Source organism: Epinephelus fuscoguttatus, linkage group LG12 (genome assembly GCF_011397635.1).
Source record: "Epinephelus fuscoguttatus linkage group LG12, E.fuscoguttatus.final_Chr_v1".
Classification (NCBI taxonomy): domain Eukaryota; kingdom Metazoa; phylum Chordata; class Actinopteri; order Perciformes; family Serranidae; genus Epinephelus; species Epinephelus fuscoguttatus.
Window position 1 is genome coordinate 756704 of NC_064763.1, and position 25472 is coordinate 782175.

The 25472-nt window shown below is 41.9% G+C and overlaps 1 long non-coding RNA gene across 1 annotated transcript; it reads right to left on the reverse strand.

The window, feature by feature from the left end:
* Positions 1–1435: 1435 nt before the first annotated feature.
* On the reverse strand, positions 1436–2329 carry LOC125898050 (uncharacterized). The gene is made up of 4 exons (XR_007450572.1): positions 2245–2329; positions 2019–2084; positions 1739–1945; positions 1436–1513 (listed from the first exon to the last, which is right to left on the reverse strand). It is a non-coding gene; the product is annotated as an uncharacterized LOC125898050 (long non-coding RNA).
* Between the last annotated feature and the right edge of the window lie 23143 nt (positions 2330–25472).

A 25472-nucleotide genomic window follows, 5' to 3' on the forward strand; every position in this document is an offset into this window, starting at 1 on the left:
TACAGGGTGCCACTTTATCATCAGGATCAGTAATTATTCAAAACATAGACATCAGTGGACATTTTTGGGACTTAGCACCTTGTTCAATAATACTTAAACGTACAGACTGCATGGGCCTGAGATCATTGAGTGTCACTATCAAGTCATCCAATAACTATCAAAGGACTCAACAATAAACTTGATATTTTCCAAATTGTTGACACTCATAAACATCACAAATACATCAAAATGCAATACATACCTTATTATCCGTTCCTTATGGTCAACGCTGATTGGACCAGTGTAGCCACATTCCAGGATTTCTTCTACATAGGGAAACAGGTCAGATGCATCTTCGAGCTAAAGAAATGATAAATAAAAATAAAAATGAAGCTTTCAACTGTGTATAATATACATGTTATTTTAAACCTGTACAAAAATATGCATTTATACATTTTTGCATATTATGAATATGTATCGTGTACATTTGCATGAAGGGCAAGTGTGCCATTCACTTGATTTACAAGAATAAACAACTTTTTAAATTTGAGCTTAATTTGTACAATAAACATTAAAGGAGTGCAAAGATGATGGAAAAACTAAATGTAGTTATTGAGATAGCTTGAAACAATTTCCCAAACCTACCGTTTTGATGAATGGTGACAGCTCCTTGTCATGAATTCCCTCAGTTTTAAGGTTTCCAGTGACAAGATAGTGGTAACACCACTCCTGCAGAAATCTTGGTGCTGGTCCTCCTTGGGCAATGCTCACTGCAAATATTTCACCTGCAACTTTGAGTGAAATGCCAAGGAATCAGCAATTGCAAGAACTGAATTAAAGATAGAAGAAGAAGCAGGTGCTTACCACATTTATGCATCACCCCCATCATCTTACATTTGCTCAGATTTAGGATAAAACTTATGCATACGTATAACTGGTGATTAGCTATATTTTAGCTATATCAGCTATGTTTTTTATGCCTTTATGCCAGTGCTATCCAGGGTTAAAGGTATTGTTTTCTTTCAAATCTGTATAACTGTCCACTCTTACTAAGAATGAACTGATTCTGGAGGTCAAAGGCCAAATGTTAAGATCACTGTGACCTGAAAGCATAACAGCCCAGAATGTCTACGATCTATTAATAGATTTTTTTGGTCACATTTGCCCCTGAGGTGGAATTGGTTGAATCAAATCAAACCACTATAATATAGTGTTCACAACAACCACCATGTCCCTTCTTCATCTACAACTGTACTTTCACCATCTGCATTGCATATGACTGTCATGCAGTACTTTAAACCATTTGCAAAATACATAAACATTTGAAGCAGAGCAAAAGCCACTGTGTTCATGACAATACTATTAATGTTCTTAAAATTGTACTAAGATAAAAATTACTGGTGACTGGAAGTGTTCCATTTTAGAACAACATACTTAAAAAGTTCATCATCCAAATCGTTGAGAGAGTATTTTGGCACTTTTCCCTTTTCACTTTCCCCTTCAAAGAGTCGTCTCTCGATTCCAGCAACCATTGCTACAGCCAAAAGAAGGAAGAAAAATTGATGCAGTAATGGACCACAAACAAGTATCTGACCACTCTGATACTGCCTCCTGAAGAAGCATGCAGGAGGTTGATGATCTATTTCATTTGAGAATATTGTTGCTTTAGTTTGACAGAAACTAATTAAAAAAATATTTGGGCTATTCTGCAATACACAACACAGGTCTGCCACAGGAATAATAAAAATATACTACTCACTGGACAGGAACTCTTTTCTTAGTGCACCGGTGTCAACTCCTGGTTCCCCCAGGGAGGAAACTTTCAAAGGGTTCAGTGGACTGCCAATTCTTTCTGTGCTTCCAGAGTTTCAGACCTTTGTCAACCATACCTTCTCTGGACACACAGATTTCAAAATTCCTGCTGCGGTCAACCTGTGTCATTACCCACTGAAGAACATCCTCTTCACTGTTAAATGAAAAAAAATAATGTTCACAATCCACTTTAGCTTACCAATTACAAATTCAATTTGAATAGTTACCATGATATTTGATCCAGGCTGGAGCATGGTTCAGCAGTGTTAAGCTGGCAAAGGTTCTTCTCCATGCTAATGTAAAAACAGAAGATAATTTAAAAATGATAGATTTAGTGCTTTCAATCTGTATTAAAACCATTAGTAACACAAATTCATCTAGGAACTGCCCATGTAACGATTGTCAAGCAACCTTAAGAAATAGAGATACAATAGATTATCTAACAGAAATTACCTTTCACTGCAGAGGCTTGCATGGAGCTCAATGTCTGACACTGGAAATGTTTGTATGCAAATTGGACATTTGACCTCACTTTCCTAAGTGTAGACACAATAAAGTTCAGAAGAGGGTATGTGAGTCTGCAATGTGGTAAAATACTTCAGGCTATCAAAAAGGAGTAAGTTTGTCAGGAAGAACCAATCGTCAAAAGTTGATTCAATACAAACTTTTTCCTCCAAATTTCCCTTTCCACTTACTAAGTTTTAACTCATTTACATCTTTGTGCTTGCATACAATGAAGTATCATTAATTGAATATGAGCTCCAAAGACAATTTTAAAACACATATTTTAAAAGTATGAATAAGAAGTTAATATTTATTAACTTCTTATTCATACTTTTAGAAACTATGTATGTATAATGTCTTATTTAATAACTTCAGATGCATACTTGATACATTTTTGATGTCACCCTGCAAACCCTTCTCCATGTTAACTGACAGCACTTACAAAGCAATGTTTCTCAGAGGACTGTGGCACATCTGAATTTGGCCCTGGGGCTGTGCTTGAAGATGTTGCCTCATCCAAGAACACCACTTCTGACTCCTGAGCAAAGAGGTTGAAAAAAACATGCAAAGGTTTGGGATAAAGCTTACCATGACAGATAACTCTTAAGTAAGGCATTTAAGATCAAAGCTGTAAAAGTTAAGCCTACATTTCCAAGAAACAGAGAAAAAAAGTTTACTTCATCTTCCAAGTCTGATATGCTGGAGCACTGATCAATGTGCAGTGCCAACATCTGGAGTGGCATCACTGCCTTGCATTGTTTGCATGTTGTTTTTGGCATAAGAGCAAACTCTGGTGCATCTGCTGGGAGAGTTGATAAATCTAGCTCATCTTGGAGGGGCACCACATATAACAAAAGTTTTCCTCCACTTGAGGCTCTTCTGATGACAGAACCGGTGTAACCTTCTGCGTCTAATGCGATTGCAGACATCTTTCTTCTTCCATTTCCGCCTTCAAAACAATTAAAACAATATTAAAATAGTAAATAACCATGACGTTCTGTAAATTTCTTGATTAATATATATTTTTTCTTAACCGAAATTGCACCTGCTGCCTTGAAAAGAAGCCATCTGTCCTCAAGAACATTCATCTTTGGATATGCTGCCTCAAGTAAACTAGATAACTAACAAACAAAAACAGCAGCTTTCACTTAAACAGCATTAATCTACTGTCATGCAATTAACATTCTTAATATACTACTTGAACCATATATGTATGCTTCAATTCATTAAATATCCCACCTCTGCATGAGTTACATCTGATGTAATAGACAGCGTATGCTTTCCAAGCCCTGCTTGAATGAGCTCCAGCTCCTCAGAAGGGGATGGAGTTGTCTCCGTTTTGGAGGTAAAGTAAAAAAAAAACAAACATCAAATGGAATCCACTTCTTCACATTTCTTGCCTGTTTGTAGCCTCTGGTGGGTGGACCTTTGTTTCTTCGTTTGAAATACCCAGGGAAGGATCTGAAGGATGTTGTTAAACAAAAAATATGTTTACACTTCATAAAAAATCCCTTACAAGGATATGAAATTATAATGTGAGTGACAATGTTACACAGCTAAACTGGCCCCTTTTATAATTTATTTTTTTATACCTGGCCATCTCAGACTCCACTGTTGGCCTCTCCCTACTGGTGCTCTGACCCTGTCCTTCAGGTATTATTCTGCTGAGCAGAGACATGAAATGCTGAGCAGCTTCGGTAACTGCACGCCAATCACACTGTAAAAGAATTTAAGATGCATGGCATTGTTATGTGATCATGCAGAGTACATGTGTCATTAAGGATCTATTCCTGCCGTGCTTGTTATACTACTGGGCAACAATGCAGAGAAGGTAATAGTTTATTTCTTACACACACACCCCCCCCCCCCCCCAAAATTATTCAAATCCATTCTTTTGTGTGCTCAAGGGTGACCGTAACTATGGACGCCTCAGAAGCAGGCTGGGGGGCTCTATGGGAGCACCACTCGGCCTGGGGCCGGTGGGGTCCCTTTTGGAGGGGGGCTCACATCAACCTGCTCGAACTGAAGGCAGTGTATCGGGCCTTGGTGTATTTCCGTCCCATGATTCGGGGGAAGCACGTGTTGGTTCGGACCGACAATTCAACCGCAGACCTCCCTGGTGGTCGATGTAGGCAATCACCAGGGAGGTCTGCAGTTGAATCGAGGAATGTGGGTATTATTATGACTGGAAGGAGTGGATTCATTTAGACTAACATATTCATCTTGACACAGCCAGGTTTCAGTGAGACTGAGTAAATCAATATGATTATCTGATATTAATTCGTTTACTAACACTGCTTTAGATGATAGAGACCTGATATTTAACAGTCTGCATTTAATTCCCCTGTTTTGTCTTTCTGTCACAGAAGAGGTTTTAATTTTTATGAGGTTGTTATGCTCAACTCCTCCTTGTTTAATTTTGGATTTAAATAATTTAGGTAGTCGGGGGACAGACACCGTTTGTATAAAACTATGAAAACTATGGCTGGGTAACTGAACAAGCTCAGAGAGGCATATGCGACTCTGAGTCCTGATATCAACTCTGGGTTGTCAGAGATTTGAATTACTAATAAAATTTGCCAGGTTCCTAGAAATGAGAGCAGCTCCATCCAAAGTGGGATGAATGCCGTCTCTCCTAATAAGACCACGTTTTCCCCAGAAAGTTTGCCAATTATTAATGAAACCCACATTGTTTGCTGGACACCACCTGGACAGCCAGCGATTAAATGATGACATGCGGCTAAACATGTCATCAGTGGTCAGATTTGGGAGGGGTCCAGAGAAAACTACGGAGTCAGACATAGTTTTTGCATATTCACACACCGAGGCAATATTAATTTTCCGATTGGCGTAACCGGGTGTCACTGCCGCCGACGTGAATAACAATCTTAATGAATCTAAGTTTAGCTTTAGCCAGCAGTTTTAAGTTTGATTCAATGTCGCCCGCTCTGGCCCCAGGGATACATTTGACTATGGCCTCTGGTGTTGCTAACTTCACGTTCCTCAGAATAGAGCTGCCAATAACCAGAGTTTTATCCTCAGCAGATGTGTCGCTGAGCGGGGAAAAGTGGTTGGAAACGTGAACAGGCTGGTGGTGAGCCGTGGGCTTCGGCTTGGAGTTACGTCTCTCGCCAACGGTTACCCAACCTCCCAGCTGTAGGGTGTTACCGGAGGACCGCTAGCAGAGGCTACGCTATGTGGCTCCGCACCGGCTACAGGGGGCTGGCTAACTACTGCAGCTACTGAATGGTTTTCCATGGTGCGGAGCTGTGCTTCTAATTCACTAAGCCTCGCCTCCAACGCAGCAAATAAGCTACACTTGTTATGGACCTCGGCCTGAAAGGGCGAGGACCCTCTTGTTCTTGTAGCGTTTATTATTATTATTATTAGGGACCTCGGCCTGAAAGGGCGAGGACCCTATTGTTTTTGTGGCGTTTTTAGGGACCTCGGCTGAAGGGCGAGGACCCTCTTGTTCTTGTGGCGTTTTTAGGGACCTCGGCTGAAGGGCGAGGACCCTCTTGTTCTTGTAGCGTTTATTATTATTATTATTAGGGACCTCGGCTGAAGGGCGAGGACCCTATTGTTCTTGTAAGGTTTATTCTTATTATTAGGGACCTCGGCCTGAAAGGGCGAGGACCCTCTTGTTCTTGTAGTGTTTATTAGGGACCGAGCCTAGAGGCAGAGGACTGCTCAAGGAGCTACTCACAAAGAAGTCCTCGCCAAAGGCCCTATAGTTTTTTCCGCATTTTTTCTCACTGACCTTTGGCGAGGACACTATTGTTTTTGCTGTGTTTATTATTAGGGACCGAGCCTAGAGGCAGAGGACTGCTCAAGGAGCAGTCCTCGCCAAAGGCGAGGACCCTCTTGTTTTTGCTGCGTGCGTTTATAAGTGACCGGGCCCAACAGTAGTGGACTACTCACAAAGAAGTCCTCGCCAAAGGCGAGGACCCTCCCTATAGTTTTTGCCGCATTTTTTCTTACTGACCAGTCCTCGCCGAAGGCGAGGACACTATTGTTTTTGCTGCGTTTATTCTTTATTCTTTATTCTTTCTTCCGCCGCCTCTTTGAACTGGAATTTGACCCCCTAAACATGCTCAAAAACTCACCAAAATTGGCACGCACATCAGAACTGGTGAAAAATTTTATAAAATGGTGACATTAACCCCTAAAGTGCCAAAATGGGCTCTCTAGCGCCACCTAGGCACACAAAAATGGCCGCCACGGCCTGTAGGAACGTCGTAGAAACATGAAACCAAAAGTGGCGTGTTCGTCTCACCAAGACCTAAAAATCACGCGCTGACACCCCTGACCTAAATCCAACAGGAAGTGAGATATTTGCCCTTTCAAAGTAAGATTTTGCCTTAAAACTGCCTTTCCTAAAAAATCTTCTTCTCATACAGCGTTTATCCTATCGACTTCAAACTTGCACAGATTACAGATCAACTCCTTCTAATCAAAAGTTGTGCGTAACTTTTTCATTACTCGCTTCGTTTGGATTTTGTGGCCTCCATAAGGTGAGATGTCAGAAAAACGTCCTGACGATCTTCGAAAGCTGTCCCATAGGAAATGAATGGCAGCAGGGGGGAGAAAGAGACCAATCTTCGGGCTTTTTCTAGCATTTACAGCGTCTCCATACTTTGTGCTACAGACTCCATTCCAACTCTCAAATGTTGCCACAGGTCTCATCTATTCACTCATGTTTTCATCTTTTCATATCTTTTATCGTTTTTGATCGGTGCCTCTCAAAGTACCATGAGCAAAAGTGGAGAAATTCTCAGTTTACAATGGGTGTGTATTGCACGGAATGCTGTGAGCTAGAGTGGAGAGGGCTCTAAAAATCGTCTAAAACTTTTGTCTTTAACTCGCTGCCATGGCCACAATTTTCACTGTACAGACACAATTTATACCACAAAACGTAGGAAAATTTGTCCAGCTCACAGATATGTTGACATGGAATCTCTCCCACGTACACATTTTTGCTGAGCGGCTCCAAAGCGAAGGGAGCGCCCATTATTTTTTCATTCACTCCCATGTAAAGTCTGACGAGAAATTTCTGGAAACAGCTTAGGTACAACACATTTTAAACTCGCTCCCCTGACCACATTTTTGACTCGAGAAATATAAAACGCGAGACGTGCGTTCACGAGACGTGGCTGGCTCTCAAAATCACTTTATTTTCTTGCTTGGACCAACGGTTTGGGCATGCGAAGCATTTGTTTGAGGAGTTCAAACCCATATTAAACAGCCTTTGGTGAGCTGCTCTCCTTAGCTGTCTGTGTGTGCCACAGGTGCTGACAAGTCATTAATCGCCATGACAACGGCTGCACACACACACACACACACACACACAGCCACACAGCTCTCTCTGTCTGTGTGTCTCACAATCTTTAAAGGACAGATTACAGCAGCAGAATCTTCATTTGAAACAGCAAATACACATTATTAACCCCTACAGTGCCAAAATGGGCTCTCTAGCGCCACCTAGACGCACTAAAATGGCCACTACAGCCCGTAGGGATGTCGTATCAAGATCAAACCAAAACTGGTGTGTTTGACTTACAAATCACGCATTGACACCCATGACCTGATTCCAACAGGAAGTGAGCTATTTGACCTTTCAAAGTAAGATTTCGCCTCAAACGTGGTCTCAAGAAAACACATCTCCTCCTACACTGTTTATTTTATCAGTTTTAAAGATGCACACATGCCAGCTCAACTGCTACTAAACAGATCTTCTGTATAACTTTATCTCTCTCATCACATTATTTTCATGATTGGACCAACAGTTTGGACCAACATTTACACAGTAGATTTATTTTGTTTTGTGTTGTTTTTGTCGCCTCTTCCTCAAAATAAAGGAAGAGGAATCTGATGGGAAGAAATTCGCTCATCTAATTTGCATAATGTGACATCACTTGTACATACCTACAGCTACAGAAAGCATTCAAACATCAAAACGTTCAGCTCTGTAAGGATTTTCTGATGTTTGTGGCAATATGTTTGATATTTCTAAATAATTCACAGTGACGAAATGGGCTGGGGGCGGAAATGGCGCGACGAGGTCCCGCCAAATGCTGCTTGCAGCTTTAATTAGGGACCGAGCCCGAAGGCAGAGGACTGCTCACAGAGCAGTCCTCGCCGAAGGCGAGGACCCTATTGTTTTTGCTGTGTTTATTATTATTCTTTATTCTTTATTCTTTATTCTTTATTCTTTCTTCCGCCGCCTCTTTGAACTGGAATTTGACCCCCTAAACATGCTCAAAAACTCACCAAAATTGGCACGCACATCAGAACCGGTGAAAAATTTTATAAAATGGTGACATTAACCCCTAAAGTGCCAAAATGGGCTCTCTAGCGCCACCTAGGCACACAAAAATGGCCGCCACGGCCTGTAGGAACGTCGTAGAAACATGAAACCAAAAGTGGCGTGTTCGTTTCATCAAGACCTAAACATCACGCGCTGACACCCCTGACCTAAATCCAACAGGAAGTGAGATATTTGCCCTTTCAAAGTAAGATTTTGCCTTAAAACTGCCTTTCCTAAAAAATCTTCTTCTCATACAGCGCTTATCCAATCGGCTTTAAACTTGCACAGATGACAGATCAACTCCTTCTAATCAAAAGTTGTGCGTAACTTTTTCATTACTCGCTGCGTTTGGATTTTGTGGCCTCCATAAGGTGAGATGTCAGAAAAACGTCCTGACGATCTTCCAAAGCTGTCCCATAGGAAATGAATGGCAGCAGGGGGAGAAAGAGACCAATCTTCGGGCTTTTCTAGCATTTACAGCGTCCATACTTTGTGCTACAGACTCCATTCCAACTCTCAAATGTTGCCACAGGTCTCATCTATTCACTCATGTTTTCATCTTTTTCATATCTTTTATCGTTTTTGATCTGTGCCTCTCAAAGTACCATGAGCAAAAGTGGAGAAATTCTCACTTTATGGGTGTGTATTGCATGGAATGCTGTGAGCTAGAGTGGAGAGGGCTCTAAAATCGTCTAAAACTTTTGTCTTTAACTCGCTGCCATGGCCACAATTTTCACTGTACAGACACAATTTATACCACAAAACGTAGGAAAATTTGTCCTGCTCGCAGAGATATGTTGACATGGAATCTCTCACACGTACACATTTTTGCTGAGTGGCTCCAAAGCGAAGGGAGCGCCGATTTTTCTCTCATTCACTCCCATGTAAACTCAGAGGAGAAATTTCTGGAAACAGCTTAGGTGCAACACATTTTAAACTCGCTCCCCTGACCACATTTTTGACTCGAGAAATATAAAACGCGACACGTGCGTTCACGAGAAGTGGCTGTCTCTCAAAATCACTTTATTTTCTTGCTTTGACCAACGGTTTGCATTTGTTCGAGGAGTTAAAACCCATTATAAACAGCCTTTGGTGAGCTGCTCTCCTTAGCTGTCTGTGTGTGCCACAGGTGCTGACAAGTCATTAATCGCCATGACAACGGCTGCACACACACACACACACACACAGCCACACGGCTCTCTGTCTGTGTGTCTCACAATCTATAAAGGACAGATTACAGCAGCAGAAACTTCATTTGAAACAGCAAATACACATTATTAACCCCTACAGTGCCAAAATGGGCTCTCTAGCGCCACCTAGACACACTAAAATGGCCACTACAGCCCGTAGGGATGTCGTATCAAGATCAAACCAAAACTGGTGTGTTTGACTTACAAATCACGCATTGACACCCAGGACCTGATTCCAACAGGAAGTGAGCTGTTTGACCTTTCAAAGTAAGATTTCGCCTCAAACGTGGTCTCAAGAAAACACATCTCCTCCTACACTGTTTATTTTATCAGTTTTAAAGATGCACACATGCCAGCTCAACTGCTACTAAACAGATCTTCTGTATAACTTTATCTCTCTCATCATCACATTATTTTCATGATTGGACCAACAGTTTGGACCAACATTTACACAGTAGATTTATTTTGTTTTGTGTTGTTTTTGTCGTCTCTTCCTCAAAATAAAGGAAGAGGAATCTGATGGGAAGAAATTCGCTCATCTAATTTGCATAATGTGACATCACTTGTACATACCTACAGCTACAGAAAGCATTCAAACATCAAACCCTTCAGCTCTGTAAGGATTTTCTGATGTTTGTGGCAATATGTTTGATATTTCTAAATAATTCACAGTGACGAAATGGGCTGGGGGCGGAAATGGGCGCGAGTGCGAGGTCCCGCCAAATGCTGCTTGCAGCTTTAATTAGGGACCGAGCCCTAAGGCAGAGGACTGCTCACAGAGCAGTCCTCGCCGAAGGCGAGGACCCTATTGTTTTTGCTGTGTTTATTATTATTCTTTATTCTTTATTCTTTATTCTTTCTTCCGCCGCCTCTTTGAACTGGAATTTGACCCCCTAAACATGCTCAAAAACTCACCAAAATTGGCACGCACATCAGAACCGGTGAAAAATTTTATAAAATGGTGACATTAACCCCTAAAGTGCCAAAATGGGCTCTCTAGCGCCACCTAGGCACACAAAATGGCCGCCACGGCCTGTAGGAACGTCAGAGAAACATGAAACCAAAAGTGGGGTGTTCGTTTCATCAAGACCTTAACATCACGCGCTGTGCGACCTGACGTAACTCCTAGAGGAAGTGAGATATTTGCCCTTTCAAAGTAAGATTTTGCCTTAAAACTGCCTTTCCTAAAAAATCTTCTTCTCATACAGCGCTTATCCAATCGGCTTTAAACTTGCACAGATGACAGATCAACTCCTTCTAATCAAAAGTTGTGCGTAACTTTTTCATTACTCGCTTCGTTTGGATTTTGTGGCCTCCATAAGGTGAGATGTCAGAAAAACGTCCTGACGATCTTCCAAAGCTGTCCCATAGGAAATGAATGGCAGCAGGGGGGAGAAAGAGACCAATCTTCGGGCTTTTTCTAGCATTTACAGCGTCTCCATACTTTGTGCTACAGACTCCATTCCAACTCTCAAATGTTGCCACAGGTCTCATCTATTCGCTCATGTTTTCATCTTTTTCATATCTTTTACCGTTTTTGATCTGTGCCTCTCAAAGTACCATGAGCAAAAGTGGAGAAATTCTCAGTTTACAATGGGTGTGTATTGCATGGAATGCTGTGAGCTAGAGTGGAGAGGGCTCTAAAAATCGTCTAAAACTTTTGTCTTTAACTCGCTGCCATGGCCACAATTTTCACTGTACAGACACAATTTATACCACAAAACGTAGGAAAATTTGTCCTGCTCGCAGATATGTTGACATGGAATCTCTCACACGTACACATTTTTGCTGAGTGGCTCCAAAGCGAAGGGAGCGCCGATTTTTCTCTCATTCACTCCCATGTAAACTCAGAGGAGAAATTTCTGGAAACAGCTTAGGTGCAACACATTTTAAACTCGCTCCCCTGACCACATTTTTGACTCGAGAAATATAAAACGCGACACGCATGCTCACGAGAAGTGGCTGTCTCTCAAAATCACTTTATTTTCTTGCTTGGACTAACGGTTTGGGCATGCAAGCATTTGTTCGAGGAGTTCAAACCCATTATAAACAGCCTTTGGTGAGCTGCTCTCCTTAGCTGTCTGTGTGTGCCACAGGTGCTGACAAGTCATTAATCGCCATGACAACGGCTGCACACACACACACACATAACCACACAGTTCTCTCTGTCTGTGTGTCTCACAATCTTTAAAGGACAGATTACAGCAGCAGAAACTTCATTTGAAACAGCAAATACACATTATTAACCCCTACAGTGCCAAAATGGGCTCTCTAGCGCCACCTAGACACACTAAAATGGCCACTACAGCCCGTAGGATGTTGTATCAAGATCAAACCAAAACTGGTGTGTTTGACTTACAAATCACGCATTGACACCCAGGACCTGATTCCAACAGGAAGTGAGCTGTTTGACCTTTCAAAGTAAGATTTCGCCTCAAACGTGGTCTCAAGAAAACACATCTCCTCCTACACTGTTTATTTTATCAGTTTTAAAGATGCACACATGCCACCTCAACTGCTACTAAAGAGATCTTCTGTATAACTTTATCTCTCTCATCATCACATTATTTTCATGATTGGACCAACAGTTTGGACCAACATTTACACAGTAGATTTATTTTGTTTTGTGTTGTTGTTGTCGTCTCTTCCTCAAAATAAAGGAAGAGGAATCTGATGGGAAGAAATTCGCTCATCTAATTTGCATAATGTGACATCACTTGTACATACCTACAGCTACAGAAAGCATTCAAACATCAAAACGTTCAGCTCTGTAAGGATTTTCTGATGTTTGTGGCAATATGTTTGATATTTCTAAATAATTCACAGTGACGAAATGGGCTGGGGGCGGAAAAGGGCGAGGTCCCGCCAAATGCTGCTTGCAGCTTTAATTATTATTCTTTTTTCCGCCGCCTCTTTGAACTGGAATTTGACCCCCTAAACATGCTCAAAAACTCACCAAAATTGGCACGCACATCAGAACCGGTGAAAAATTTTATAAAATGGTGACATTAACCCCTAAAGTGCCAAAATGGGCTCTCTAGCGCCACCTAGGCACACACAAATGGCCACGGCCTGTAGGAACGTCGTAGAAACATGAAACCAAAAGTGGCGTGTTCGTCTCATCAAGACCTAAACATCACGCGCTGACACCCCTGACCTAAATCCAACAGGAAGTGAGATATTTGCCCTTTCAAAGTAAGATTTTGCCTTAAAACTGCCTTTCCTAAAAAATCTTCTTCTCATACAGCGCTTATCCAATCGGCTTCAAACTTGCACAGATGACAGATCAACTCCTTCTAATCAAAAGTTGTGCGTAACTTTTTCATTACTCGCTTCGTTTGGATTTTGTGGCCTCCATAAGGTGAGATGTCAGAAAAACGTCCTGACGATCTTCGAAAGCTGTCCCATAGGAAATGAATGGCAGCGGGGGGGAGAAAGAGACCAATCTTCGGGCTTTTTCTAGCATTTACAGCGTCTCCATACTTTGTGCTACAGACTCCATTCCAACTCTCAAATGTTGCCACAGGTCTCATCTATTCGCTCATGTTTTCATCTTTTTCATATCTTTTACCGTTTTTGATCTGTGCCTCTCAAAGTACCATGAGCAAAAGTGGAGAAATTCTCAGTTTACAATGGGTGTGTATTGCATGGAATGCTGTGAGCTAGAGTGGAGAGGGCTCTAAAAATCGTCTAAAACTTTTGTCTTTAACTCGCTGCCATGGCCACAATTTTCACTGTACAGACACAATTTATACCACAAAACGTAGGAAAATTTGTCCTGATCGCAGATATGTTGACATGGAATCTCTCACACGTACACATTTTTGCTGAGTGGCTCCAAAGCGAAGGGAGCGCCGATTTTTTTCTCATTCACTCCCATGTAAACTCAGAGGAGAAATTTCTGGAAACAGCTTAGGTGCAACACATTTTAAACTCGCTCCTCTGACCACATTTTTGACTGTAGAAATATAAAACGCGACACGTGCGTTCACGAGAAGTGGCTGTCTCTCACAATCACTTTATTTTCTTGATTGGACCAACGGTTTGGGTATGGGAAGGACTTGTTTGAGGAGTTAAAACCCATTATAAACAGCCTTTGGTGAGCTGCTCTCCTTAGCTGTCTGTGTGTGCCACAGGTGCTGACAAGTCATTAATCGCCATGACAACGGCTGCACACACACACACACACACACACACACACACACACACACAGCTCTCTCTGTCTGTCTCACAATCTTTAAAGGACAGATTACAGCAGCAGAAACTTCATTTGAAACAGCAAATACACATTATTAACCCCTACAGTGCCAAAATGGGCTCTCTAGCGCCACCTAGGTCTACTAAACTGGCCACTGTGGCCTGTAAGCATGTCGTAGACAGATCAAACCAAAACTGGTGTGTTTGACTTACAAATCACGCATTGACACCCATGACCTGATTCCAACAGGAAGTGAGCTATTTGACCTTTCAAAGTAAGATTTCGCCTCAAACGTGATCTCAAGAAAACACATCTCCTCCTACACCGTTTATTTTATCAGTTTTAAAGATGCACACATGCCACCTTAACTGCTACTAAACAGATCTTCTGTATAACTTTATCTCTCTCATCATCACATTATTTTCATGATTGGACCAACGGTTTGGACCAACATTTACACAGTAGATTTATTTTGTTTTGTGTTGTTTTTGTCATGTCTTCCTCAAAATGAAGGAAGAGGAATCTGTTGGGAATAAATTCGCCCATCTAATTTGCATAATGTGACATCACTTGTACATACCTACAGCTACAGAAAGCATTCAAACATCAAAACGTTCAGCTCTGTAAGGATTTTCTGATTTTTGTGGCAATATGTTTGATATTTCTAAATAATTCACAGTGACGACATAAGCTGGGGGCGGAAATGGGCGCGAGTGCAAGGTCCCGCCAAACGCTGCTTGCAGCTTTAATTAGGGACCGAGCCTAGAGGCAGAGGACTGCTCAAGGAGCAGTCCTCGCCGGAGGCGAGGAGCCTCTTGTTTTTGCTGCGTGCGTTTATAAGTGACCGGGCCCAACAGTAGTGGACTACTCACAAAGAAGTCCTCGCCAAAGGCGAGGACCCTCTCTATAGTTTTTGCCGCATTTTTTCTCACTGACCAGTCCTCGCCGAAGGCGAGGACACTATTGTTTTTGCTGCGTTTATTATTATTATTATTATTATTATTATTATTATTATTATTCTTTCTTCCGCCGCCTCTTTGAACTGGAATTTGACCCCCTAAACATGCTCAAAAACTCACCAAAATTGGCATGCACATCAGAACCGGTGAAAAATTTTATAAAATGATGACATTAACCCCTAAAGTGCCAAAATGAGCTCTCTAGCGCCACCTAGGCACACAAAAATGGCCGCCACGGCCTGTAGGAACGTCGTAGAAACATGAAACCAAAAGTGGCTTCTTCAACTCATCAAGACCTAAAAATCACGCACTGACACCCCTGACCTAAATCCAACAGGAAGTTAGATATTTGCCCTTTCAAAGTAAGATTTTGCCTTAAAACTGCCTTTCCTAAAAAATCTTCTTCTCATACAGCGCTTATCCAATCGGCTTCAAACTTGCACAGATGACAGATCAACTCCTTCTAATCAAAAGTTATTCGTAACTTTTTCATTACTCGCTTCGTTTGGATTTTATGGCCTCCATAAGGTGAGATGTCAGAAAAACGTCCTGACGATCTTCCAAAGCTGTCCCATAGGAAATGAATGGCAGCGGGGGGGAGAAAGAGACCAATCTTCGGGCTTTTTCTAGCATTTACAGCGTCTCCATACTTTGTGCTACAGACTCCATTCCAACTCTCAAATGTTGCCACAGGTCTCATCTATTCACTCATGTTTTCATCTTTTTCATATCTTTTACCGTTTTGATCTGTGCCTCTCAAAGTACCATGAGCAAAAGTGGAGAAATTCTCAGTTTACAATGGGTGTGTATTGCATGGAATGCTGTGAGCTAGAGTGGAGAGGGCTCTAAAAATCGTCTAAAACTTTTGTCTTTAACTCGCTGCCATGGCCACAATTTTCACTGTACAGACACAATTTATACCACAAAACGTAGGAAAATTTGTCCTGCTCAGATATGTTGACATGGAATCTCTCACACGTACACATTTTTGCTGAGTGGCTCCAAAGCGAAGGAGCGCCGATTTTTCTCATTCACTCCCATGTAAACTCAGAGGAGAAATTTCTGGAAACAGCTTAGGTGCAACACATTTTAAACTCGCTCCCCTGACCACATTTTTGACTCGAGAAATATAAAACGCGGCACGTGCGTTCACGTGAAGTGGCTGTCTCTCAAAATCACTTTATTTTCTTGCTTGGACCAACGGTTTGGGCATGCGAAGCATTTGTTCGAGGAGTTAAAACCCATTATAAACAGCCTTTGGTGAGCTGCTCTCCTTAGCTGTCTGTGTGTGCCACAGGTGCTGACAAGTCATTCATCGCCATGACAACGGCTGCACACACACACACACACACACACACACACAGCCACACAGCTCTCTTTGTCTGTCTCACAATCTTTAAAGGACAGATTACAGCAGCAGAAACTTCATTTGAAACAGCAAATACACATTATTAACCCCTACAGTGCCAAAATGGGCTCTCTAGCGCCACCTAGACGCACTAAAATGGCCACTACAGCCCGTAGGGATGTCGTATCAAGATCAAACCAAAACTGGTGTGTTTGACTCACAAATCATGCACTGACACCCATGACCTGATTCCAACAGGAAGTGAGCTATTTGACCTTTCAAAGTAAGATTTCGCCTCAAACGTGGTCTCAAGAAAACACATCTTCTCCTACGCCGTTTATTTTATCAGTTTTAAAGATGCACACATGCCAGCTCAACTGCTACTAAACAGATCTTCTGTATAACTTTATCTCTCTCATCATCACATTATTTTCATGATTGGACCAACGGTTTGGGAATGGGAAGAACTTGTTCGAGGAGTTAAATCTCCACTAAAAGGGGTCTCTCTGTGTTCTGTCTGTCTCTCTCTGCTCTTCTGCCAGGTGCGCTTACTTAATTACCATGGCAACCGCTGTCACACACAAACTCACAGAAACATGATGTCTGTGCGTGTGTCTACATCTTACATTCAGACATGACAGAGGGAGCATCTCCATTTTAACCCTTTAGGTGCCAGAGTTAATTGAGGAAGATATTCCATTTTCATTTCAACATTTCAAAAGGCTGTGGCTTGAAAGTGGTGACAGATAAAGGCATACTGTAAATGAGAAAACTATTCATCATGACCCAAAGTTTGTGATAGGAGTAAATTAACTCATCTAATTTGCATATTGTGGCATCACCAGCAGGCAGCCATATTGGATTTCATAAATCTCAGTCAAAAAACATTTTGAACACATTTACACAGTAGATTTATTTTGTTTTGTGTTGTTGTTGTCGTCTCTTCCTCAAAATAAAGGAAGAGGAATCTGATGGGAAGAAATTCGCTCATCTAATTTGCATAATGTGACATCACTTGTACATACCTACAGCTACAGAAAGCATTCAAACATCAAAACGTTCAGCTCTGTAAGGATTTTCTGATTTTTGTGGCAATATGTTTGATATTTCTAAATAATTCACAGTGACGACATAAGCTGGGGGCGGAAATGGGCGCGAGTGTGAGGTCCCGCCAAACGCTGCTTGCAGCTTTAATTATTAATGTTATTATTATCTAGCTTCATTTTACTTATTAACTTATTTTATTTTTCTCCCTTCCCTTTCCAGTCGGTTGAACAAAACATTACATACCATATGAGGGATGGGGGCTGTTGAGGAAAGCCTTGCAGTATGTGTGCCACCGGGATGATTGATACTTGTATCATGCAAACCACAGGTATTTTAAGGACCTGGCGGTTTGCCTTTTTGTATGTAGCTTTGGTGCTAAATTTCTGTTTTGGATATGTTAAAGGGATAGTTCAACATTATGGCAAATTCGCCTATTGTCGTAATCCTTATAGTCATATGAATAGGTACATTACCTTTAATTGTCAGTGCGTGCTGTTCTGAGATCGGTGGGACAGAGCTGCCCGCTGAAATGGAGGTGAACGGTACAGGTCCCTCGCTCCCTCAAAACTAATCAAAAACACCATCAAATGACTCCAAAACGCTTTCGTGGACAACACATGGCTTGCGCATTCCCCACGATATGAAATAATAATGTATAATTAAGTAACATTACAACACATGAAGCAAATACTCGGAACTACTTTCTTGAGTAAATCACTGGGTGGAATGACACAGTGAGCAGCTGAGACAGTGCCATTGTTATTGCTTGTAGCCATTTGAGGTATCGTCAGCTGGACACAGCAGGTTTGAGGAAAGTTTACAAGTGTTTTTGTAAATCATAGTTGACACATGTATTGTAAAAGGTTGCAGTAACAAGCCGAAGACATGGAGCAGAGTGAAGTTTCACATAGTTCCAACCAGTAATACGGACAGGATGAAACAATGGCTATTTGTGCTGGACATCGACCCCAGCACACCTCTGGAAATGGTCCGGAAAATGTTTGTGTGCTCCTGCCATTTTTTACTGGAGGACTACAGTGAAAGGATGGAGCGCAGAAGCTCAGGAATGGTTCAAACTCCTTTCTTGAGAGACACTGTCATACCATCTGTCGGCATCACTAAATGAGCAGACGTGGTAAGTGATCGTTGTGTATTTTGCTCAGCAATCTCTCTGCTGTAACGTTACCTCCATGTTGAGTAACATTAGCCTACAACCCAGGCATGGTAAATAAGGCTAAAATGCAAATGTTGTTGTGGTTATGTTATGGATAAGTGCTTGCCCAGAGCATATAGTGAAGTGACTGGCATTACTTCTCATTGCTGGGAATAAACAGACTGCTAGGTAACATTTTATGTTGTTGTTCCTTCAGGAGTTGTGGTGATTTATGAGTGTGGAGTTAGCATGTTCTCCCCATGTTCCGGTGATTATTTTGAGGCATACTCTGTATTTATATTACACAGGTGTACGTAATAAAGTGGCCAGTAAGCCCCACATTTACACCACCGGCTCTGGGTCTCCCCTCAGCCCCTGGCTGCTCGGCAGCCTCATCCTCTCTTCTTGCTCTCTCTTCTTCCAAAACCTGTAACTCTTCCTCTGTATATTCTGCACTAAACATATGTTGTTTGAAATCACTCCGCCCAGCAAGTACTGTATGTCTGGAATGTAGTTCCGGCTCTGCATTTGGCTTCACAACAACTGTCTCGTAATATTGCATTATTATTTCATAGCGTGGTGAATGTGTAAGCTACAAGTTGTCCACAAGAGCGTTTTGGAGTCATTTGATGGTGTATTTGATTAGTTTTGAGGGAGAGAGGGACCTGTACCGTTCACCTCCATTTCAGCGGGCAGCTCTGCCCCACTGATCTCAGAACAGCACGCACTGACAATTAAAGGTAATGTACCTACTCATATGACTATAGGGATTACAGCAATAGGCGAATTTGCCAAAATGTCGAACTATCCCTTTTAAATGTACAGTGTGGCCATTAACCCCTAAGGGACAGTCTCTTGATTTAGTTTACCTTATTATTACTTGGACAAAGTGGACTATCTATATGTTATATTACAATCCTCCTACACCACCATCTAGATGGCTAACTTGAATATCTTAAGCTGGAACGTTCAAGGTCTGAACTCACCATTAAGCATACGCGCTGTCTGGAATTCCTACACCGTAAACGTGTCTCCATAGCTTTGATTCAAGAAACCCACCTCACAGTAAATGATGTACAGAAGTTTCAAAACAAACACTATAAAGTTATAGCCCATTCATGTGCATCAAGTAAAGCTAGAGGGGTACTGATTATCGCCGAAAGGAAGCTCCAACTTTTGGTTGCTGATAATGGTAATGATAGTGATGGTAGATTTGTTTATGCACTACTCTCTGTTAACCATGCAAAGCTATTACTAGCATGCATTTATGCACCAAATGTTTAATGGTGACTTTTGCCCTCCATCAGCTAGACTTTATTATGTTACCAGGATCCCTGTTGCATTGTCGCTGGTGACTTTAATGCTACAGTCTCCCCAGAACTTGACAGATCCTCGGGTACACCGGATACAGTTCCTCCCTCTTCCCTGGCCCTAAGGTCCTTTCTGGCTGATCTCAGCCTAGTGGATCCATGGTGCATTCGCAATGATAATGTTGAAGCCTACTCCTTTTACTCTGTTCGTCATGGCACCTCTTCCAGGATCGACTACATTTTCTCCAGCCCCTCTCTTATAAATAACACGCCCCATATAAATATGCTCCCAATCTTGATCTCTGATCACACCCCTGTGTCATGCACTATAACACCATTTTTAGATCATCCTAAAGCACACTGGTGGAGGTTTAATGACTCCTTACCTAGCAATGCAGATTTTCTAGCACAAATGAAAGCACAACTTGGCGAATTCTTAGAAAATAAGAAGTCATGTGACAACCCCCAGACATTATGGAAAACAACTAAGTGCTTCATAAGAGGCACATGCATTGCCTTTGCCTCCAAGCTAAAACTTGACCGCGATAAACGACTTTCCGAAACTGAGGTGGAGATAGAGAAAGTAGAGAGGGCACAAAGAGAAGCATTCACAGAAACTAACGCCAATGCTCTCGGTGCGCTAAGGGGAGAATATAAGAGTATATCCATAAGCAAGGCTGAATTTATTCTGCACAGAACAAAACAGAGATATTATTACGATGGTGACCAGCCAAGTAGATTATTAGCACTTCGGTTAAAAGAAAGCGAATCAAAAGCAGTGATAAATGCCATTCAAACAACGAATGGGGAGGTTGTTACAGACCCCAGTGCAATTAATGATGTCTTCAGGAACTTTTACAGCAGCCTTTACACATCCGCATGTTGTGCAGACATAGAGGAGTGCACCTAATTTCTTCAAAAGTTGGTGCTGCCCAGTCTAAACCATTTAGACAGCTTAAAACTAGAGGACCCCATCTCATTAGTAGAGCTTGAGACAGCAGTCAAAGCTCTCCAGATGGTATATTTCCGGAGCTGTATCTAGCTTTCTGGGACCAGGTTGGACCTCTCATACTTGGTTCTATAAATTTTGCCATTGAACAGGGATCATTTCACTGGGACCAGAGAAATGCACGCAAGGAAAAGATCCGCTGGAGTGTTCAAGTTATCGACCAATCTCGCTCATTTGTGCAGATGTAAAACTGTATGCAAAAGTTCAGGTCAGTCGCCTGGAGACAGTAATTCGGAAATTGATTCATTTTGATCAGACAGGTTTTCTGAAAGGAGAGTAGCAGCTGATAATGTTTGGAGGCTTGTTCATGTTATTGAAGCTGCAGATACTATGCCAGATGATTGCTCTGTCCAGTCACTTGATGCCCATAAAGCCTTTGATAGGCAAGAATGGAATTATTTGTTGTTAGTCATGGAAAGGTTTGGATTTGGACAGAACTTCATATCTATGATACAAACACTATACAATCACGTGACAGCATCAGTTCTCACAGGCACTTGTCAATCACGAGCCTTCCCCATACATAGTGGCACCAGGCAGGGCTGTCCGCTTTCTCCTCTGCTCTTTGTCCTGTCCCTAGAGCCGCTGGTGCAGTCCATCAGAGAGAGCGACACAATATCTCCCATAACTATAGACCAATCTAGACACTACATTTCGCTATATGCGGATGACTGCCTCCTGTTCATATCCAATATTCAGACATCACTACCACAAATTCTAAAACTCTTTGACCGTTCTAGAGAAATGTCAAGCTTTAAAATCAACTGGACTACAGTCAGGTCCATAATTATTTGGACAATGATACAGTTGTCATTTTGGCTCTGTACACCATTACAATGGGTTTTAAATGAAATATTGAATACCTGCTTAAAGTGCAGACTCTCAGCTTTCATTTAAGGCTTTTTTCAAAAATGTAGTATGAACCATGTAGGAATGACAACCATTTCTTCACACAGTCTCCCAACTTTAAGGGCTCATAAGTATTTGGACAAACTAACATAATCATCAGTTTAACAGTCAGTTTTAATACTTGGTTGCAAATCCTTTACAGTCAATGACTGCCTGAAGTGTTGGACACATAGGCATCATCAGATGCTGGATTTCTTCCCTGGTGATGCTCTGCCAGCCCTTTACTGCAGCCGTCTGCACTTCCTGCTTGTGTTTTGAGTGTTTTGCCCTCAGTTTTGGCTTCAGCAAGAGAAACGCATGCTCAGTTGGATTCAGGTCAGATGATATTACTTGGCCATTGCAGAACATTCCACTTCTTTGCCTTAAAAATGTCTTTGGTTGCTTTTGCAGTATGCCTCAGGTCAATGTCCAACTGCACTGTGAAGCATAGTCCAGTGAGTTTTGAAGCATTTGGTTGAATCTGAGCAGATAATGGTGCCCCAAACACTTCAGCTTTCATCCTGCTGCTCTTGTAAGCAAGACAAGACTTCACTAGAATAAATGCAGAGGGTTTATCACAAGATGCAAACCATTGGTTAGCCTTAAAAATGGAAGGCCAGATTAGAGTTTGTCAAAAACCATCTACAAAGCCTGTACAGCTGTGGAACAGCATACTATGGACTGATAAAACAAAGATCAACGACCAGAATGATGGGAAGACAAGAGAAGGAAGAAGGGAAGGAACTGCTCATGATCCAAAGCACACCACCTCATCAGTGAAGCATGGTGGAGGTATGTTGTTATGTCATGGCCATGTATGGCTGCCAGTGGAACTGGTTCTCTTGTATTTATTGATGATGTGACTGCTGACAAGAGCAGCAGGATGAAAGCTGAAGTGTTTGGGGCACCATTATCTGCTCAGATTCAACCAAATGCTTCAAAACTCACTGGACTATGCTTCACAGTGCAGTTGGACATTGACCTGAAGCATACTGCAAAAGCAACCAAAGACATTTTTAAGGCAAAGAAGTGGAATGTTCTGCAATGGCCAAGTCATATCATCTGACCTGAGTCCAACTGAGGATGCATTTCTCTTGCTGAAGCCAAAACTGAGGGCAAAACACCCAAAACACAAGCAGGAAGTGCAGACGGCTGCAGTAAAGGGCTGGCAGAGCATCACCAGGGAAGAAACCCAGCATCTGATGATGTCTATGTGTCCAACACTTCAGGCAGTCATTGACTGTAAAGGATTTGCAACCAAGTATTAAAACTGACTGTTAAATTGATGATTATGTTAGTTTGTCCAAATACTTATGAGCCCTTAAAGTTGGGGGACTGTGTGAAGAAATGGTTGTCATTCCTACACGGTTCATACTACATTTTTGAAAAAAGCCTTAAATGAAAGCTGAGAGTCTACACTTTAAGCAGGTATTCATTGTTTCATTTAAAACCCACTGTGGTGGTGTACAGAGCCAAAATGACGACAACTGTATCATTGTCCAAATAATTATGGACCTGACTGTAAGTCTGCCCTTCTTCCATTATACGCGGCTGCTTGACTGTTAACATCCCTATTTGTACATCCCTTACATATCTTGGCATTAAAATCTACCCTACTCTTTGCAAAACAGTTCAGGAAAATTTTCTCTGTTTGAAAAAGAAAATTACAGAGGATCTGAAAAGATGGAGTTCTCCTTACATTTCTCTGCAAGGCAGAGTCACGACTGTTAAAATGAATGTCCTGCCTCGGATCAATTTCTTATTCCTTATGATCCCCCGAGCACCACCACCCAAATTTATCACGGAAATGCACTCTCTCTTATCACACTTTATATGGGGAGGAAAGCGTGCATGAATCAAACTTAAAACCTTGCAGAGAAGCAAACTCACCGGAGGGTTGGCTGTTCCTAACCTAAATTTTTATTATTATGCCCTACAGATTAGGCCATTACATGTCTGGAGGGACAGAGAATCTGAGATCCCTTGGCGGGCCTTAGAGGCAGCACGGGTGAAACCCCATCGACTGGAAGTCCTACTGTATATGGGCAGGGGGCGTAGAAACATTAACTTGCGCTATGGGAGTATTATAATCAACTCTATAGCAGCGTGGCAAAAAGTTGCACTGATGATGGACAACATAAGTTCCTTTCACAAAACATCTCCACTTTGGAATAATTATCACTTTCAATCAGGCGGGCAGCCCTTTACGTCTCCTCCGTGGTTAAATAAAGGTGTTTCCACTTATGGTGACATTTTTAACAACAATGGACTCTGTACATTTCAAGATATTAAAGAGACCTATGACCTACCAGGCACCTCCTACTTTCTCTACTTAAGACTCAGATCGGCCATGAAAACATATGGGGTGCCCTGGGACAAGCCCTTGCCAGAACACCCTATGGAGAAGTGGATTGGTCCTGGGCAGAGCTCTCGAGGGTTAGTCATGCGTATATATAATTCTCTGCTTGATCGATCTACTAATGCACTGGCAGGTGAAAAGGTGTGGGAAAAAGATCTTCACAGCACCGGTTCAGAGCCTGATTGGGAACGCATATGGTCCAATCTAAACATTACTTCTAAAAATCTGGTGCATCAACTTATACATTTTAAGATGATCCACAGAGCATATGCCACTCCTATCAAATGCATTAAAATGAAACTAATTACTAATCCCAACTGTACTCACTGCCAAGCTCAGATGCTGGGTACAACAATGCACATGTTTTGGGAATGCTCAGTGATCAGGGACTTTTGGGTTCAGGTTATGTTGTCTCTGTCAGAGCTATTAGGATCCACAATATTGCCTAGTCCCCACCTTTGTCTATTCAATGATGACTTGTTGCTATCTCTCAATTTGAACCAACATAGATTACTGTTAGCAGGCCGAACTGCAGCAAAAAAGGCCATACTGTCATTGTGTGTGGTATAACCCCAACATATCCTTGATTCACAATTGGATGGCCTCCTATCAGAGTATAGCTTCTCTTGAGTGTACAATGGCACGGCTCAATAGAGCCAGACCCACTACTGTACAGGCATGGTCAGACATAGTTGTATCCATAAGAGACTACCTTAAAAGAAGAGCTACACCCCTCCCACACCTTACCACACAATAACGTAAGACCTCAGATGTTCCAGCTAGTTTAAAGAAACTGACGGATATGTAATACATGTATATGTAATAATGTCCTTTAATAATGTCTTTTTCCTTCCAGTCCACTACTGCTTTTATTTGGTTGGTGAATGTATATTTAATTTTTCATTCATAACTGACAGGATTATTATTTTTTATCATTCTGTAAAATTCATCTCGTGGCTCTGTCTTGTTTTCCCTTATTTTAATTGTTTTCCCTTATTTTAATTGTTAAAGTTTGGAAATAAGTGACAAAAGGCCTAGCGAAAGAAAACGAGCTCCTCTGTCTGAGGAGGCAAAGGAGAGTGATAAAAGAAGAGGAAAAACAAGAGTAAACCCCAGTCAGGCATTCAGGAGGTGGAGAGAGCTCCGTGACCAAAGAGGCTTTAAAACCGATGTCCGGCTAGCTTTCTTTCTAATGGATCAGTAAGTAACACGGCTAAATGTTATCTAGACAAGAGAAGACTGTACTGTACTGGCTGCTAGTTAATTCCTAGCTGGCCAGCATTGCAAATTGCCACAACCAGGGACCAGGTAGGGAGTGTTGGTTGGCTGACATCCTCGTTGCCATTCTACGGCAGCCCTCGGACAGTGATACCCCCCCCTTCTGTTCTCTTCTCACGGAGGCAGCTATC